The sequence below is a fragment of the Megalops cyprinoides genome, chromosome 6 (genome assembly GCF_013368585.1).
Source record: "Megalops cyprinoides isolate fMegCyp1 chromosome 6, fMegCyp1.pri, whole genome shotgun sequence".
NCBI classification, from domain to species: Eukaryota; Metazoa; Chordata; class Actinopteri; order Elopiformes; family Megalopidae; genus Megalops; species Megalops cyprinoides.
This window is the reverse complement of record NC_050588.1, coordinates 12,636,763-12,653,477: the sequence shown is the minus strand read 5'-3', so window position 1 is coordinate 12,653,477 and position 16,715 is coordinate 12,636,763. Positions and strand designations below refer to the sequence as shown.

Sequence of the window (16,715 nt, the reverse complement as noted above, 5' to 3'; positions counted from 1 at the left end):
GCCTACCTCTGTCTTTGGCTGGTTCACACACTAATGGTCACTTTGAGAAGGTAACTGTCAAAACCTACGAACAGTCAACTTCATTCACAAACTTGGGGGTGTCTGCATCACTGTTAAAGGCTAAAGCCAAGCATATATAAAAGATGGCTATGATGGCAAAATATGTTCCTTGAGGTACATTTTCAAATACTGACAGTGTTTTCCAAGCAATTTTCAAATCAGACCAAACAAATTAAATACAAGCGAATCGATTGTTGGTAAAGAAAACCAAAGAGCACTTTTAAGAGGCCAAACAAGCTTTTTAACAAACTGCAGTCAAGCAGTGGCCAGGCGTCTTCTAAACACCTTCGTTGTTTAGAACTCTTCACCCCAACCCACCTACCATTTAATGTCACCTTCAGTGGGCTAACACTCAGCCTCTGGCCCCCAGCTGAGATTGATTTCTCCTGCAAAAAAAAGCACAAGTAAATTATCCATGGACAGCCCGGATTGGTTTTCTGTCTGGGTCGACACAGACATCCCAGTCCTGTGTAGCTGTGGCTGTAAATGAAATTAACTAGCCTGTGGCACAAAATAACCGGCGTGCTCCAAGATACACGCACAGTGAAAGAGTGTGCCATTTGCCTTGGCCAGAATAGATAGTAATAAATGTAACAGATTACCCAGAAAGCAATGCCCACATTTTAATTTGGAAAAAAAATCCAGAATCAGTTGCAGTGAGCTTTCATTTTATGCATTGTAATGCATTTTGGCTACGGAAAGGTAGAAAAAAAGTAGAGTACTGTTTTCTGAACAACCTTGTAATATTTCTGATAACTGTAACAAAGATGGAAACACAGGATTTTACTTTTTTTGAAAGAGCCCTCGGGTAAAATTTCTTTTGAAATGTGTGTGTTGGTGAAACAATCCATTTATTCCGTCAGTGCTGCTTTCCAAAGTTCAGCAAGCAGAGATCAGCTTTGAAATGTGATCACAGAAGTTGACAGTCTGAAAAGAAAACAAAAGACTGCCACTTCTGAGGTTGGAAATGTCTTCCCTTCTAAGTTTCTTTGTGTTCGGAACAGGAGAATGAAGTTCTGTTGCTAAGCAATCAGATTCATCCAGAGTGATGTCAAATGGAATTTTCCAAAGTTGTCGGAAGTCCTCAGAACTTCCCAGAATTTTCAGAAGTAATTAAATGGAATAAAAGCATGCAAAATGATGATGTTGTTTACTGTCACCTTTACAATGCAACAGTATTTACATAAATCAAATTGTTTTTTACTTTTGCAATCTGTTGGGAGTGCAGGTATTTCTGGTCATTCTTTAGCATGAAATCCATGGAATTTCTATAACTGTATTATCTGCCCAAAGGGTCATGGGAGCTTGGGCTGAACCCACCAGGCACTGGGTGCAATGCAGGTCTGCAGCAGAGCAAATGTTGACTCAGAGACACTAATGAACTGGTGGCCGTAACCAGAACATGCAGATAGAGAATGTTTGATTGGAGCTCCAGTCCTCAGAACTAAGTGATCACAATGCCGCCCACCGTGCCATCACAACACTCTAACATAACTCATAACGTGTCATAACATTAAATCGCCAGCATTTTACACTGCACAGCTCCCATGACCGTTCGTGTATGACAGACGTGTAACAGAAGGGACTGTGGGACAGGTTCTTGGGTTGGTCCACGAGCTGATGGAGTGGCTCATTGGTGCGGACGCCCTGTTATTGTGCAGAGTTAATTGCGTGGCTGCAATGCAGAAAGTGACTTAATCCTTCCCTTTTCTATCAGCACACCACGGAGTGTCTGCCACCAGCCAGAGTCCAGGGGAGGAACACGACGAGGATTAGCGTCTGTATATTTAGACCAGAGCCTGTGGTCATTGATACCCTACCTAGAAACACATGCTTCGGACAGTCACTGTAACCGGCAAGTAACAAGCAAGCCGATCTGTGGTTCAGGTTATTGTTAAACCTGTGCAAATTCCAAGCATATACTGTATATACTTACTCTCACAAGGAATAGTCTTACGCTAGCCTTAGCCCAGACTTACAATCTAAAGTTTAAAGCTCTAAAGCTGGATAGCATTGATACTTGGCACAGTAATCTAGTTAAGCCCTAGTAGCTTCTCCTCCCTGAACATGGTCCACTGACCCCTGTACATGTTCTGTATTTGGTTCCAGCCAAACTGAGCCAACTGGTTGAAACCATTTTCTTCCTCTTAAAAAGCTAATGTTAATAAACATTAAGCAAGAAGATAAAAGTTGCCTGATGGCAGTACCAGTAGTTCTGACAAAAGGGCCCTGTGCATGACCAGGCCCCCTCCATCCTCCCTTTCCAGACTGAAAAGGACTTATCAGAACTTAAGCAGCAGCCATGACAACAACCCTGAGGCGAAACATATAGAGCACGTCTGTGACCCCCAACGCCACTCCCCCTCACCCCCATTCTCCACCGCCTCATCGGTGATAACACCCAGATTAAATTGCCAGTGCTGAAGGTAGATTGCAATTGAGTAGACTACCTCTAATGAGTTTTTCTGTTGTACCTCCAGTTTCTTTTTTTTATCTCCGCTAGATCCGTTCTGCCACTGTGAGCCCTGTCTGATATTACTGCTGATATCGCCGTCTCTCCGAGTTTCTTTGTTGAAGATCCAGGGCTCGGTTTTAAAAATAGAGGCGAGCATTGCACACAGTCTACATTCACGGCATATATCCTAGAAAATCCCTTCAAATGCGCTCACACTTCTCACAATATTCACCCTGTGAGCTTAACGTCGGTCTCAGTTTCATTCTCAAATATTTGACATGTAATGGAAAAACTAATGGAATAAACAGGGATCAAAGGCGCTGAATGGGGGTGGAAAAACCGCTTGGTCCACAATGTCAAGCTGTACAGTGCTGTTACACTCTGCTACATGTGAATGCAGATGGAATTATGTAGCACATTACAGACATCTGTCACTGTTGTATTGCAGCAGTTCCACCTTTTATTTCTGTTCTTGTTGATGACTTCTTAGGAGAACATCCCTACAGAGCACAAGCAGGAATGCAGATCTTGTCAAACTGTTCCTGCAAATTGGACTCCAAGGTGGCTGAGCAAAGTACAGAACAAAAAAAAGACAATATCCAGAGCAACACACAGTAGTCTCAGCTGCCAATTCAACACCTTCCAGAGGCATCAAAAGACACGCACAAGTGAGCACACAAACATTCAGATGCACACACACACACACACACACACCCGCATACACACATGCACGCATGCACACACGCACAGACAAGCATATGATATAAGCTGTTAAAAAGTGAGAAGTACTTCAACACAGCACGGCTGGGGAGAGCAGTGTGGCCGCGCCATTGGCTGTTGCTATAACAATGAAGGCGGGGAGAAGGGCGAGTGGGGGAGGAGACAAGCTCTGATTATAAAATCCTTCAGAGAAGCACATTTGCCTTTCTGTTTTTTTTGTTTTTAGTTTTTTTTTCCTTTTTTTTCCTCCTCTCTAGTCAGAGCAGTTCGCATGAAGGGAAAGGCAGACACCGAGCACACTGCCAGGGAGAAGACAACCGATCCGCACCTCCTGCCAACAGCAGAACAAATAAAACACCTCCAGTTTGGGATTATCTGTCTGACTGGGCATTAGCAGGGACCCGGAGGCCCCCCCCTCCCCTTACAAAGAGTGAGGCTCCTGTGTCCGCAGCTCTCCTGTTCTCCCTCCGGTGAGTACAAAGTGGTGCCGATCTCCCTGCGCTGTCTACTTGGCGCTGTGATGTCTGGGGTTCAGAGGTGACGGCCAGCTGTGTCACCCCTCACCTCCCCCTTGGCATGCCCCCCCCCTTTCCGGTGAGCGCCCTGAGGCTGTCGGGGAGAGAGTGTGACCGGAGTTGTGTTCCTGAGAGAGGTGCCGAGCATGTTGAACTTGCTGTGTTGATGTTGTGCTGAACAGCAGGCTGCTGTGCTTTTGGCAAGGTGAAGGGTCGCGTGTCTATGTGTGTGTGTGTACGCATGTGTGTGAACATGCATGCACATAGCCATGCATGCATGTGCTTATCTTCCAGCTATAAACTGCATGAAGAGTGTTTGAGCTACTGAGTTGAGTAACTCAGTGCCAGACACTTGTATGCTGCGTTCACTAGCTCAAGCAGCAGCTTATTCAGTGGTTTGGGTTTGCTGAACGGCGCTTCATTGAGTGACTTAGCCACCACTGTGCTAAACGGATCATCATCAGACTGCTGGACAGGAGTGTTCAGCGGCTTTATGTAAACAGCACTCGGCAATGTGTGTTCAGTGATGTGGACCCTAATGTGTTCAGTAGTTCAGTGCTAACAAGCTTGGCTATAGCATGCTCAGCATATCAGCAAGTTAGAGCAGTAAGCGTTAATATACTCAGTAGCTCAGCCCTAAAGAGAAGGACTGTAGTGAATTGAGTAGATAAGGAACTGAGCACCAGGTTACAGTGTAAATTATAGTGTTTACATGACTATATTACCGGATATTGCAGTTTTAATTGGGGCAGCATATGTCCTGTTTTACCTGGATGTAAATAACATTAATGTGTAACACAGGCCAATGTGTGTAATGAGCAGCAGCCACCGTAGTATTACCAAAGGAGCTCAAGGTAAAATAAATGCAAGCAAGTCATTAAGGCTGAAACCGTCTCTAATTGTAGGTTTATTCACATCCAGTGCAGCAAGCTGTCGTCGAACCATATTACGCACCATGTCACACCAACCCACCAGCCCACATAACAGGAAAGGGGTTTTCTCAGCCAAACTTCTCTCACATCTCCCACAACAAGATGGGCAGTCTGGAACCACAGCAAAGAAGAGGGAGGGTAGTTATTTTTGCACAGAAAAGGGTCATTGTCGTTCTGTCCACTTTTAACAAGCAAACACAGGCACGTAGAACAACAGTGTAATGCAACCTTTGATGAAAATCAGTGTCACACTTCATCTATTGAGTTCACACAATACAGACAAAAAAACAACTTTTTTCGCTCCGTAATGCTATAGATATATTAGAGAGTAATGAAACGCCACACAGCACAGGTACTATACACTGACCCACACTTCTTTAAAACTTGTGCATACTCTTGTTAATGGTCATTTGACTGTTAAACAGTGCCTCCCTGTGGTTGAATCATGTAAAGATGCAAAAGATTGCATTTCTACAAATACCCAGATTTAACAGTGAGCTCCAGAAGTGAGGCCTGGTAAATCATAGTACTAGCAGCACTCTGGCAAGTTTATTAAAGCAACACACTGTTACAGATAACATCCATGATTTCTGGTTTCTGGTTCCAGAGTAAATGCATATGGCTAAGATCTCTGTAAACTGAAGTATTTTTTTGAGAAATGGACAGTATTGGTATCAATGTGATGTTCATTATCTGCTCAGACAAGTCTCTTCATTGTATGTATTTTTTGTCCCTTAATTTCAGATGAGCCAAGGTGAAGCTGCTTGAATCTTTAGTTTTTGGACTCCTTGCCTATAAACCAAAAATTATCCATCATAAATGCATTCACAGCTGTGAATGAGCATTCTAGCACAGGAACTCCACAACACCTGAACTCTTTCAAGTAACTAGAACTCCTTAGAGTGTGTGCAGTGTCCTTGACTGACAGCTGTCACCACTGCTCTGTCAGAAGGTTGTTATCACCTTCTGTGGAACAGTTAACAGTGGGTATCGGTAAATATAACTTACAAAAGGCTAGTTTTACTGTTTAGGCAGCTTGTGTGACATGAAGAATCAAGACAAGACCATAGAATTAGTAAGCCTGTGGGTAAAGTCATGTTCCATAATATACACGTTCACTGTATTTGGGGGTATAACACCACCTTGTTATTACTGGCCTTCCTACTCCAGATGCATCATGGGACACCTCTCATGAAGCACAGACAACACGATAACACCCATATTCAACTGACAGCAACCAGTGGAAGTGGATAATGTATATGTTATCATAATACCTATATCACAAACAGTAGAACACTTGCCACCGTATTTTTTTGTGACAGTTTCCATGGGAGGCAATAAGATACTCTGAATCAGCCTTCACAGGTCTCTGTTTATGTGTGACGTGGACACAGTGCTGACATCACTGGTAAACCGCCTTGACCATGAAAAGAAACCACCATGCAGAGCTTCTGATAACAGTGTTCTTTTCTATCAGGTTGGGAGGAGTACTTCAGGAGGGCACATGGGGGGTTGGGGGTGAGTCACATATTTAGTTACGTGGGCCTTGTTCTGTTCTTGTGTGACAAACTCAACCTCCCACTATTCTACCCCTTCAGCTAAAATGGCTGTATGACTACTAAAAGCACCCACCACAGGGCCGTTCCATTTTCTCTCCTGTCATCTGCCTCTGACCCTCTTTGGCTTCAACGACATTGATATATTGTTTTTTTTTTTTTTGCGACTGAGAGACAATTGACAGTCTCTGCATTAGCCATGACCATACCACTGGCTTTTGCAGAATTTGCTGTGGCATTAATCTGCGACCTTCCACACATCGCTATGTCCTCATGTCCACTCTAGTTCACAGTCGCTCCATTTAGTCCAGCCCCCCCAAAAGCAAACCCGACTCTGTCCAGCTTTGCAGTGGCAGCTGTGGCTCGAGGGGGGGTCGACCCTGTCTCTGTGCAGTAATGTGTGGTGAGGGGTCACTGAGCTTCACTATAAGGTCTGGGTTCCAGATTGTGCCATTGTGTATCCTTGGGCAAGGTACACACACTGCACTGGTTCAGTTAATACTGAGCCAACAGTGCAAACGCATAAATTGCTGCCGATTCCAAATATGGAGGTTTATGAGCATATCTTTTGAATACGTTGTAAAATGGCAGTTGAATTTAAGCAATACAGTATGGATTCACATCTATTACAATATATGACTTTAGTTTCAGCATATTATTTTATATGATGGACATATTTTTCATATATCATACAATTCCGACACACATTGAGATATATCACCTTTTCATTTAAGTTGTTAACAGCATTCTGTACAGGGGTTGGTAAGTTATTTCACAGTTTAGTGAAGGTGTCAGTTCACGATCTCCCTGTGTCTTAACCAAGGTCAGGGACTTGCGTCTGTGTTTTGGAAATAAACAAAAGCAAAACAACAGCAGATAGCGCTGGAATCGGCAGCAGGATGAGAGAGAGAGATTTCTCATTGCCATTCATTACGGTGAGCTTAAAGCTAGACGGAAAAAGCCCTGGAGACATGCCGCCCTTGTTTCCTAGATGGCAAGCACGCTCCTGTTTATACCCCCCTCATCAAAATAATTTCCAAGATCAATGTTACAGCGGTGCCACATTACAAATTCTGTTGTCCAGGAGAAAACAGTCACCGACTATAAATAGGTTCAGTCATCACAGAGCAATGCATGCCATCATATACCTAGGATATTGTCTGCTGTCATACAAGCTACATCCTACGACTGTGTTGAAAATAGCTATGTAAAGTGAATGAGAAATAACATGCACACTTTTTTCAGGGCAGAGCAATCTCTTTATTAGTTTCTTTTCAGTTGCCACGAAACCTGTGAATCCGCAGAGAGCTTTGAAAATTCTGCTCCCGAACTTCCCTCTGCCGCGCGCAAAGATAACAGAGGTTCTGACTCTGTTCTGTAAGACCTAGTTGCAGTGAAAGGTTTTTACATGCCAACTGACAAGGCACAGAAGAGACATTTCCATTTGAAAAGGATTTTATTAATAGGAGTCCATGTTAATGGATACGGCGGTTGGGAGGCCTTTGAGGGAAGCGCGCGGGTGGCTCCTCTGCGGCGCTCAAAACAACCAGCCGCGGCACTATCGATCCGGAGGCCCCCGAGGACAGTGAGCCGGATGGGTGGCAGCGTGGGTTGCTGCGAGAGGGGAGCCGACAGGGGGTACATGTGTGACAGCTCCTCTGTATCGAGGGCACATACAGCCAGCCATCAATATCCCATCGACAGCACTTTCCCTGAACTCTGGGTCAGCATGGCCACGGCACAATGAAGAATCCCAGGAAAAAAAAACATCTCCCGCTTACCTGTCTGTCTTCTCATACTCTTGTGACACGCCTGATCTTCACACTCAGTCCAGATCATTCCATACACGTTTCAAAATCCAGTGATTGTGTGGAGAATGCAGAGATCAAATAATATGGGGAACGTGGCCACATCATATTTGAGATCAATAGAAAGGTTATAATGGTGTTTTTCCTTCCAGAAAATTACAATCACTGAGGTGAGGATATGCAGCATTTTTATTGGAATGGCTTGTTTTTGAACACGCGATGTTCCTACAGCCACACAATGAGTAGGATTATTTCTTTAATTCATTTTTTTAAAAAGCAGTCCATTTATGTATGCCAGCTACCAGCTACTGTTGTGGCTTGACCAGTCCTCTGAATCAATTGATGGGCTGGGCGTAACAAATGAGCAGCATCGATCTTAACCTTGATCCCATTTCACCCGACATTTTATTCTCGCTCGTTGTCTGAATCAGAATTTAATTTACGGCTATCTTGGCGTGCATCGCCAGTGACTGAATTGAAAAATGTTTTCCTAATTAGAATGCAATCGCACAGTAATGATATCTCATTAACATTAAAGCTAAATTGCACTGAGGATGAAAAATGCCCAAAAGCATATTCTCTAATGATAATACAAATCATTGATGAATATTAAAAATTGGGGAAAACATAAATGAAAGCAGGTTTTGATGGTAAATCTCGTCCAATTACATCGTAATTGTGTTTCATGCATGCTGCCTATCACTACACTCAAACTGTGGTCTGCTGGGATTCTAGACAGAGTATATAGAGGGGGGTTCGTACCCACTGGAGCGCTACTAAACAAATAAAGCCCTTTTCTCCAAGGACCTGTTGTCTGTATGACAGACATATTGATGGGGAAAACAAAAGCTGCTTTGATAACTTCAAGGGTAAGAGTGTGAGATTCTGTCGTGGTCACATGACCTCTACCCAAAAGCCCAATTCTAAACAAGAGACAAAGTGTACAAAACCATGTTTGCAAAAATCAGCTTGCACAGTAAGATATGGGGCATCCATATCCGTATTGCTGTTAAGCACGGTACAAAGGTATGGAAAACATACATCTAAAATATGCATAATGACACAATTACAGTTACGTTAAACTTCATAACTAATAATGAAAGGATGATACTGATTTTTAACAAAAGTGCACTGTAATTATCTTTTGGCTTATCTGAATCTCTTCATCTCAGCCATTAGGCTGCAAAATACCAGTCAAGTTCAGTCCCTGAGATCAGCATCAGACTGTATGCCTGTATATCTTACTGAGAGCCAACAAACTGTTCGCACAGTTGCAGTGGTGATTAACACGCTCTTCGTACAACCTCAGTTATGACCAATACACTTCACACAACCTCAGTTATGTCCAACACACTTCACACAACCTCAGTTATGATCAACATGCTGTTCACACAACTTTGGTGATGATCGACCGTTTATTTGTGCAACCTCACTGAGTGAACAGACTGTACCCTCAGCCTCCGCAAGTGAATACACTGTACCCTCAGCCTCCGCAAGTGAATACACTGTACCCTCAGCCTCTGCAAGTGAACAATCTGTACACTCAACGTCACTAAGCGAACACACTGTACACTCAACGTCACTAAGTGAACACACTGTACACTCGACGTCACTGAGTGAACACACTGTACACTAAACCCCAGAGAGTGAACAGGCTGTACCCTCACCTGCGATAATCAACACACTTTATGCACAACCTCAAAGGGAATCAAATCGCTGCATGCGAAATTCCTGCGCAACGTGACATTTACTTCCTGCCCTCTGGCTTCCCTTCAGAAGCGGCGTTGTTTCCCAGCCCGGGCAGGCACAGCGTACCAGGGTCTTAGGAGGCCCCACAAGGAGCTGCTAGCTGTCTTTTTAAAGACTTTCAGCCCCTGGCAGGTGAGAAGGAAAGGCAAAAACAAAGGTCATTTCTATGGTCTCACAATCTGAGAGAAGGAGAGGAGGATGAAACAAACCAGGAAAATGCTAACAGGCTTCATCTCTCCCTCCACACAGAACAGGAATGAGAGTCTTATGTATGATACATATATACTAAGATGCTGTGAGGTTCCAAGGGCTAGAAGAGACACAAATGTGTGGCAAAAAGTGATGCCTGGTGATAATTGGCAGCCAGCATTCTCCCCAACCAAGTGCCTCCTTTAAAAGCACTAAGAATCATATTTTAAATGAGTATTCTCCTGTAAAACAGTTTATCAAGAAATCTGTCCATATTAGTGTAGTTTTAATTTGAGATGTGAATCTTTGCTCCACTAAAGTAGCAAAATGTGGATTGGAAAGTGTGTATCAGGAATGCAGTCCATCATTCATTCATTTATTTCTGTTGCTTGCATCATCTCATCTGAGGAGGTGAGACTGAGCCAGACCTGTAATCAGCAGGTACAGTAGCAGACTGAAATGTAAGGTGTGACCTGAATTGATAAGCTGAATTTAGGGTACTGTATTCACCGCACTATAAGAAGGACAGAGAAGCTCTTGGAAAAATGTACAGGAAAGGACAACTGGACTGGCTACATGTAACAAGTATATAACTTATATAAAGAGAAACTGAAGACTTTTCACCTCTTGAGTCTTAACAAAAGGAGAGTCAGCGGAAGATATGATTGAGATGTTTACCTTTTTAATACAAACGTACCACAGAGGCTATTTCAAGCACAGTTCAGTCAGAGGGCATAGATGGAAAAGGGAAATTTAAACACTAGAAAAGATAGTCTTTTTCCAAGCAGAGTTATTAATGCATGGAATAGCTTACCAGGATTTGCAGTGAATCAGAGACCCTTAAAGCAGTAAAGACCAGGCCTGGCGCAGTGGTAGATACATTCTAAGCTACAGAACGATAGAGAGAATGTCTTCAGACTTCAGTATGCAGCTGCGCAAATGGCAGACATGTAAAAAGCAGGGCATGTAAGTCACCCTGGACAAGGCTGGCCGCTGGCCAAAAAAAAAACCCATAATGTAATCTCCGTTTCATTTCCACCTCCCCAGAAAGTGGAGCAGCTGCTGCCCTGCATGCCCTAACACCACCGGCTCCAGCGGAGAGAGAGCAGAGTGCTCGTCCCTGTGCTTCAGAGCACCGCAGTGACACGGCCGTGCTGCGGTCCGTGTGGCATTTTTATTAGCGTGGCAAGCACATGCCAGCGCGTCGAGAGCAGGGGCGCTGTGCGGTGCCCGCGGCTCTGGGGGGCCCGCTTGACTGAGCGTTCCTGTGTAGCGTGTGAACCAGCAGGGCTTGCAGTAATCTGGCCACAGGGGCCCGGGTTGGTCTCTCTGCCAAAGTTCAGGTCAAGCTGAATCACAGTTCACCCCCCCCCACCGCAAATCCACCTCCCTCTTTAACCCTTTCCGAGGACCCAGAATCATCTCTCAGTCTCTGGCTCAATTGAGGATTGAAATTAAAAATGAACACCAAAATTAAGGTGCAGACCCAGGGGTAATAGAAGGAAACAGAGCAGTTTGCATACTCTTTGCTCAAACAAAGACTATAATTAATGGCTAATCAGTTCAACAAAATACTCTGGCTATTCTGTCTGTTAGTTATTCTTTCCAAAAATCAGAAACATTGTCTTAGTAATGGCAAGTCAGAGTAGACATCTACCATTATAGCCACCACTTCTCACAATAATTGCACACGTCTCTCCACCATGTCTGCACCAACATTCTGCACTCGATTGATCTGCTTCGCCATATTTACTTATCAAATCAGTCCTGTTGCCGCTTGTTAGGCAAGGTTTATTGTCTCAGCCGGCCTGGTCTTTCCATACCCTTGAGTGAGCAGTATGGGACTGTTACGGCAGGATTAAATCACTCTGTGCATGGATGTGTGCATGACGGGCACCTTGTTTTTCTTGCAGTATCGCTGGATGTGTGATTCAGCCTCCCATAATAACGGCAGGACTTTGAAACGGTGATACAAAAATGCTCCACTCCAAGGTGCGACTGTTACGCATACGCGTCTGTGTCTATTTATATCTGTTGACTGCGAGATGTTCTGAAGCAACACCTACGGATCTCGCTGCAGAGACGACTCGTGAAAAGCTAAGTGCACACAGTGAAAGGGTAGATAAGACGAGACCAAGCAATTGCAAAAAAAAAAAAAAAAAAAAAAAGGCTGTTCGACGCAGAAACGGACCGGTTTGGGGTTGGGGAAATACTACGTTATCCTAATGCACACGTGTGCATGCACACACACGAACACACACACACACACACACACACACACACAAATAACAGAAAGAACCCTCGGTACGTAGAAATATAAAATGCATGTTTTCAGACTGGCATTTAAGATAGCGTATGACTCAACCAAAGACAGAACCTGGGGGAAGACACACTGAGTGTACAATGACAACTGAAGATGAATTGATCCAATAAAGAGCCGTAATTAGCCTGAACATGATGTGAGCGCACTCGCGTGCGTACACACACACAGGGAAGGAGAGTACAGGGTGTACGGCAATCTCGGAAACACGAGACAGATCAGCCGCCGTCTCTGTTCCCATCCATTCTTCCCACTCCCGGGGCCAAGTCTCCGGTTCCCCTGTTGCTCACTTCCCTAAACCGGCGGGAGACAGACGCTGATTAATAACACAAGTTTATCTTCTGACTCTGATTTATTGCTCATTTCTCCTGGGCTCAATCATAAAACCTGCTGAGGTGCTAAATTCAGCCACTTAGCGCCGGCTAAATGTTCCTGACCATGTGGTCCTCCTCCACACCTCACTATCTCCCCCTGCTTGGGGTTTTATTAGATTACATTATTTATTTACTTAGCAGGCCGCCTTTATCCAGAGTGACTCACATAGCTCACATTTCCCATATCACATCTCACACGCTGCCCAGGCGCAATACGTTTTAATACGTGGTGAAGTATGAAATTGAAAGTAACTGTAATATATTCTAATATGCAGGATGTAAAAATGATATATTGCATACAGAATATAGCCAATCTTTTTTTTTGTTATTTTCAATTTTCTGTAAAATACTGAACGAGTTTGGAAGTAAATGTCATTTAAAAATATTCATTATACGTGCATGAAATAACGTATAGCAAAAGATACGTTTACATTACCCAGTGAATATTTACACTGCCCAAAGGCACAGCGGCAGTGTCCCATCTGAGATTTGAACTTGCAACCTTTTAGTTGCCAGGTTCAGTGCACTGGTATGCTACTCTACCTCCATGCCCTTTGTTACATCCTGTGCACTGGACAACATAGTGCATTTGAGTTGTGGTCCTTTGGCCTTAAGTTCACGTCTCCATTAAAGTCCATTATGTACAAGTCCATTATGCCACTCAAGCATCTTTTGAGTTCAGTCACCCAGGAAAGCAGTAGATATTGAGGGTATACATTATAGAGAGAGGAACACTACAAGGTCAAAGACCACTGCAAAATTAATCAACATTCAGACTGTGTGTTTATATTATTCGTATAGTTTTCCCTCTTTAATTCATGCATAATTGTCTTGCTGCCACAGTCTCAAAATTGAGAATTTGTCATCGTTATTGTCTCTTCCGCATCCAACAATCAAAAACCTTAATGTGTTTTCTCCTGCCCAGAGAGGAATGGAAAATTATTAGGCAGGGCTGGGTGTCATGCTGTGATATATCCACACATACTAATTATTGTAGATTTAAGAATCCAGAGGGGGGTATGAGCTATATGCTGCCTCAGATGTTTGTGTAGAGCAGTACAGAAGGGCAATTCATCTCTGTAACAAATTCACACCCTGTGTGAAAAAATGTACAATCAGAAAAGTGGGGACATTACATTGTTACATAATAAACCTGTTCTTCAAGTCTGTGGGAGAAAGTGGCCCTGTCAGTCGAGGTTTATGGTGATTTATACATTTTACAAACTGAGGTGAGGACAAAGCTGACCTTTACTCACGGAGGACACCAGGTCAGGTCCATCCATCAGACGTCAGTCACATGGAAGATGACATACAGTAACACCATTATGATGCACGGAGCACGCTAGCTGCAGTGTAGCTTAAGTGTTTTCATATACTCTGAAGGATACCAGAAGGTCCTTTGCATGGCTCTGGCATCAAAATCCCATTCCCTGGAAATATATATTAAATGCAAGTGTGTCTTTCTATCAAAGAGTTCCCTATATGCCTTGCATGCACATAAACGCCTGATAACATTATGAAACACCATGCATCCTGATTTGATTGGCCTGACACAAGGAGAATGCATTCTTAATAGTGGAATTGGAATTGGACTGCTCCTAACTGTTGAGAGGAAAGTTTCCTGCTTGATCCTCTTGTCCCTACTGTAATGAGAAGCTGACCACAGATGAGAGGGTGAATCACATTCTGCTTTTGATTTGCTCAGCCTCTGTGCATACATTATCTCAGCTTACATAACCCTTTTCGCTTGATGTGTTCACAGCTGGTAAACGAGGCTCGGGAAATAATACAAAAGCTAAAAAGAAATGCTGTGAAAGCATAATAAAAATCACAATTATAAAGATTTAGGGAGATTAAGACAATATATACACACTCATTTGCTGTATGGAACTGTATAATGTGTCAGGTATGTAGCAAAGTAAGCATGAATGGCTAGGTATGCCTGACCCCATACTGCTAATTAGAGCCAAAAACCCCAGGTCTATGTTTTTTCATGAGCTCTGACTCCCACACAGAAACGAGAGCAGAGACCACCCACCAAGCAAGAAACACGCTCCCTCTCTGTTTGATGTTGCTGCAATTCACCCCTGCAAATAAGCTGTTACTGAGCTGTTGCGCTCAACTTGCTGCTTAGTTCAAATCATGGAGACGCGGCTCCTTTTTAGCATTAGCTTATAGCATTTTAGCCTTCTTTGAGAGATTTGCTAGCCATTTTGACTTATTTTGTTGCGTTTACTTCATAACTGTATTATGACTGCTTTAAAAGATTCCATGCACTTCTTCCCCTGTGATGAAAGATATTTTTCTTTAGCATAGCCAAGAAAACAGAATTTGTGTTTCAATGTAGAGCAGAAATACCTTCACCTTAATGAACTAGCTTACATGTGCTTAACACTGGTCACTATTATGGCCTAGCTGCACTGCACTAACCCATGTGCCTGCAAGGAGATCTGGTTGCAATTCCTCTATCTACTCTATCTATCTATTCTATCAGCAAATATTCTATTTGCATGTTGAGAAAAGTAGTCCAGTAAAGAAACTATGTCATATATCTCTAGTGCAGGGGTGGCCAACCCTCTCCTGGAGAGCCACATGTCCTGCATGTTTTAGATCTCTCCCTGCTCCAACACAGCTGATTCAAATGATCAACTCGTTATGAACTCCTGAAGCTGCTGAATAACAAACGGAGAGGGTTGGCCACTCCTGCTCTAGGACAACAAGTGAATAGCAATTGTAAAATGCAGCAAATATCTCACACCTTTTGTTGCACTCAAATGACACATCAGAAGGCGCTAGGCTACAGCTGGAATGAACACTGTATGTGAAAGTGCTCTTAGTGATGTAACTTAGAGCAAGGACTTGTCAACCCCGCTGTGAGCCCTTTTGATCAATTTTTTAGGGACACGTGATGCATCTTGCCAGATGGGGTCAGAATCAGCATTCTGCACGTCGGCTCTGTAGTCCACCACAACTTTGGTGAGCTCAAGGTACACAGCATCCCCAAGTACTGATCCAGGATCGGCTAAACCCAGCCCTAATCCTGTCTTCCAAGCATTTGACGTGAAATGCTTAAATTCATACAGGATAAACCTGTCTACCGAATGTACACACAGCTCTCATAATCCACGCAAAGCTGCATCGTGAATCCTGAGGTCCTCCTTGGGAGCCAGGAATGTCAAGGGCGTAGCTGTACACCGCGTACAAACAGAAAGCGAGATGAAGGAAGGGGGGGAGGCGGCTGCACCAGGGACACGGGGGCCGATTGTGCGGCTGAAATGACAAGCCTCGATTATCACCTGTGACGAGGGGGAAGAGGCCCACTCAAGGCATGCTCTGCTCGGCTGTTTCCAGCTGGGTCCCGTAATGACGGTTCCAGGGTGTGATGGGACACGCTGGCTTTGTGTCAAACCCCACCGCCCCCGTCCCCGCCCCCACCCCCATCAGCCCTGCATATTGATTCCTGCCAGCCACTAAGGCGCTCAGGGTGGCACAGGACAGAATCTATGTCTGATATCATTACTGAATTAACTGAGCTGGCGCTCGAATGTCCATCAAAGGACAGGAAGAGAGAGCATGCCAGCTTTCCCGAGAACAGACACAGTAGCGGCGTGCTCCGACTGTGAAGCCACAGTGAGGTGGAGGGATGGGGCAGGGGACGGAACTGCAAGCGCAACGGGAGAGGATCCTCAGCTGCTGTTTTCAGCCGTCACTTGAAAACTGCATCAGGGTTCCGATGCAAACCTCAGCGCGTTTCGCATGGAGGCATACCCAACACCTCACGCCGCGTGACCACATGACTCTCGCCCGTCACCATTTACATTCTCTTTTGCCGGATTACACTGGACGCGCTGGGTCAACGTTCATGCAGATTTATGCAGGGGGCACAACTGGCTCATCTGTACCATCTAGGCACGTTCAAAATCGCGTTTGTCCCGTGTTTCCCCCGATCCTTTTTCTAAAGTGGTTCATACTTTCTGAGCACAGACTAAGCTCTGTGTTCACAAAACAGCATTGCAGGGCGTTCACCTCGGAAACGG

The 16,715-nt window shown here is 44.2% G+C and overlaps 1 protein-coding gene across 1 annotated transcript in view; it reads left to right on the top strand.

Annotated features, from left to right (window-relative positions):
* Positions 1-3,466: 3,466 nt before the first annotated feature.
* Positions 3,467-16,715, top strand: part of cdk18 (cyclin dependent kinase 18) — a 50,789-nt gene continuing 37,540 nt past the window's right edge. Inside the window, exon 1 of the mRNA XM_036531191.1 lies at positions 3,467-3,705. The gene's annotated coding sequence lies outside the window, so the exon portion shown is untranslated. The remainder of the gene's footprint in view (positions 3,706-16,715) is intronic.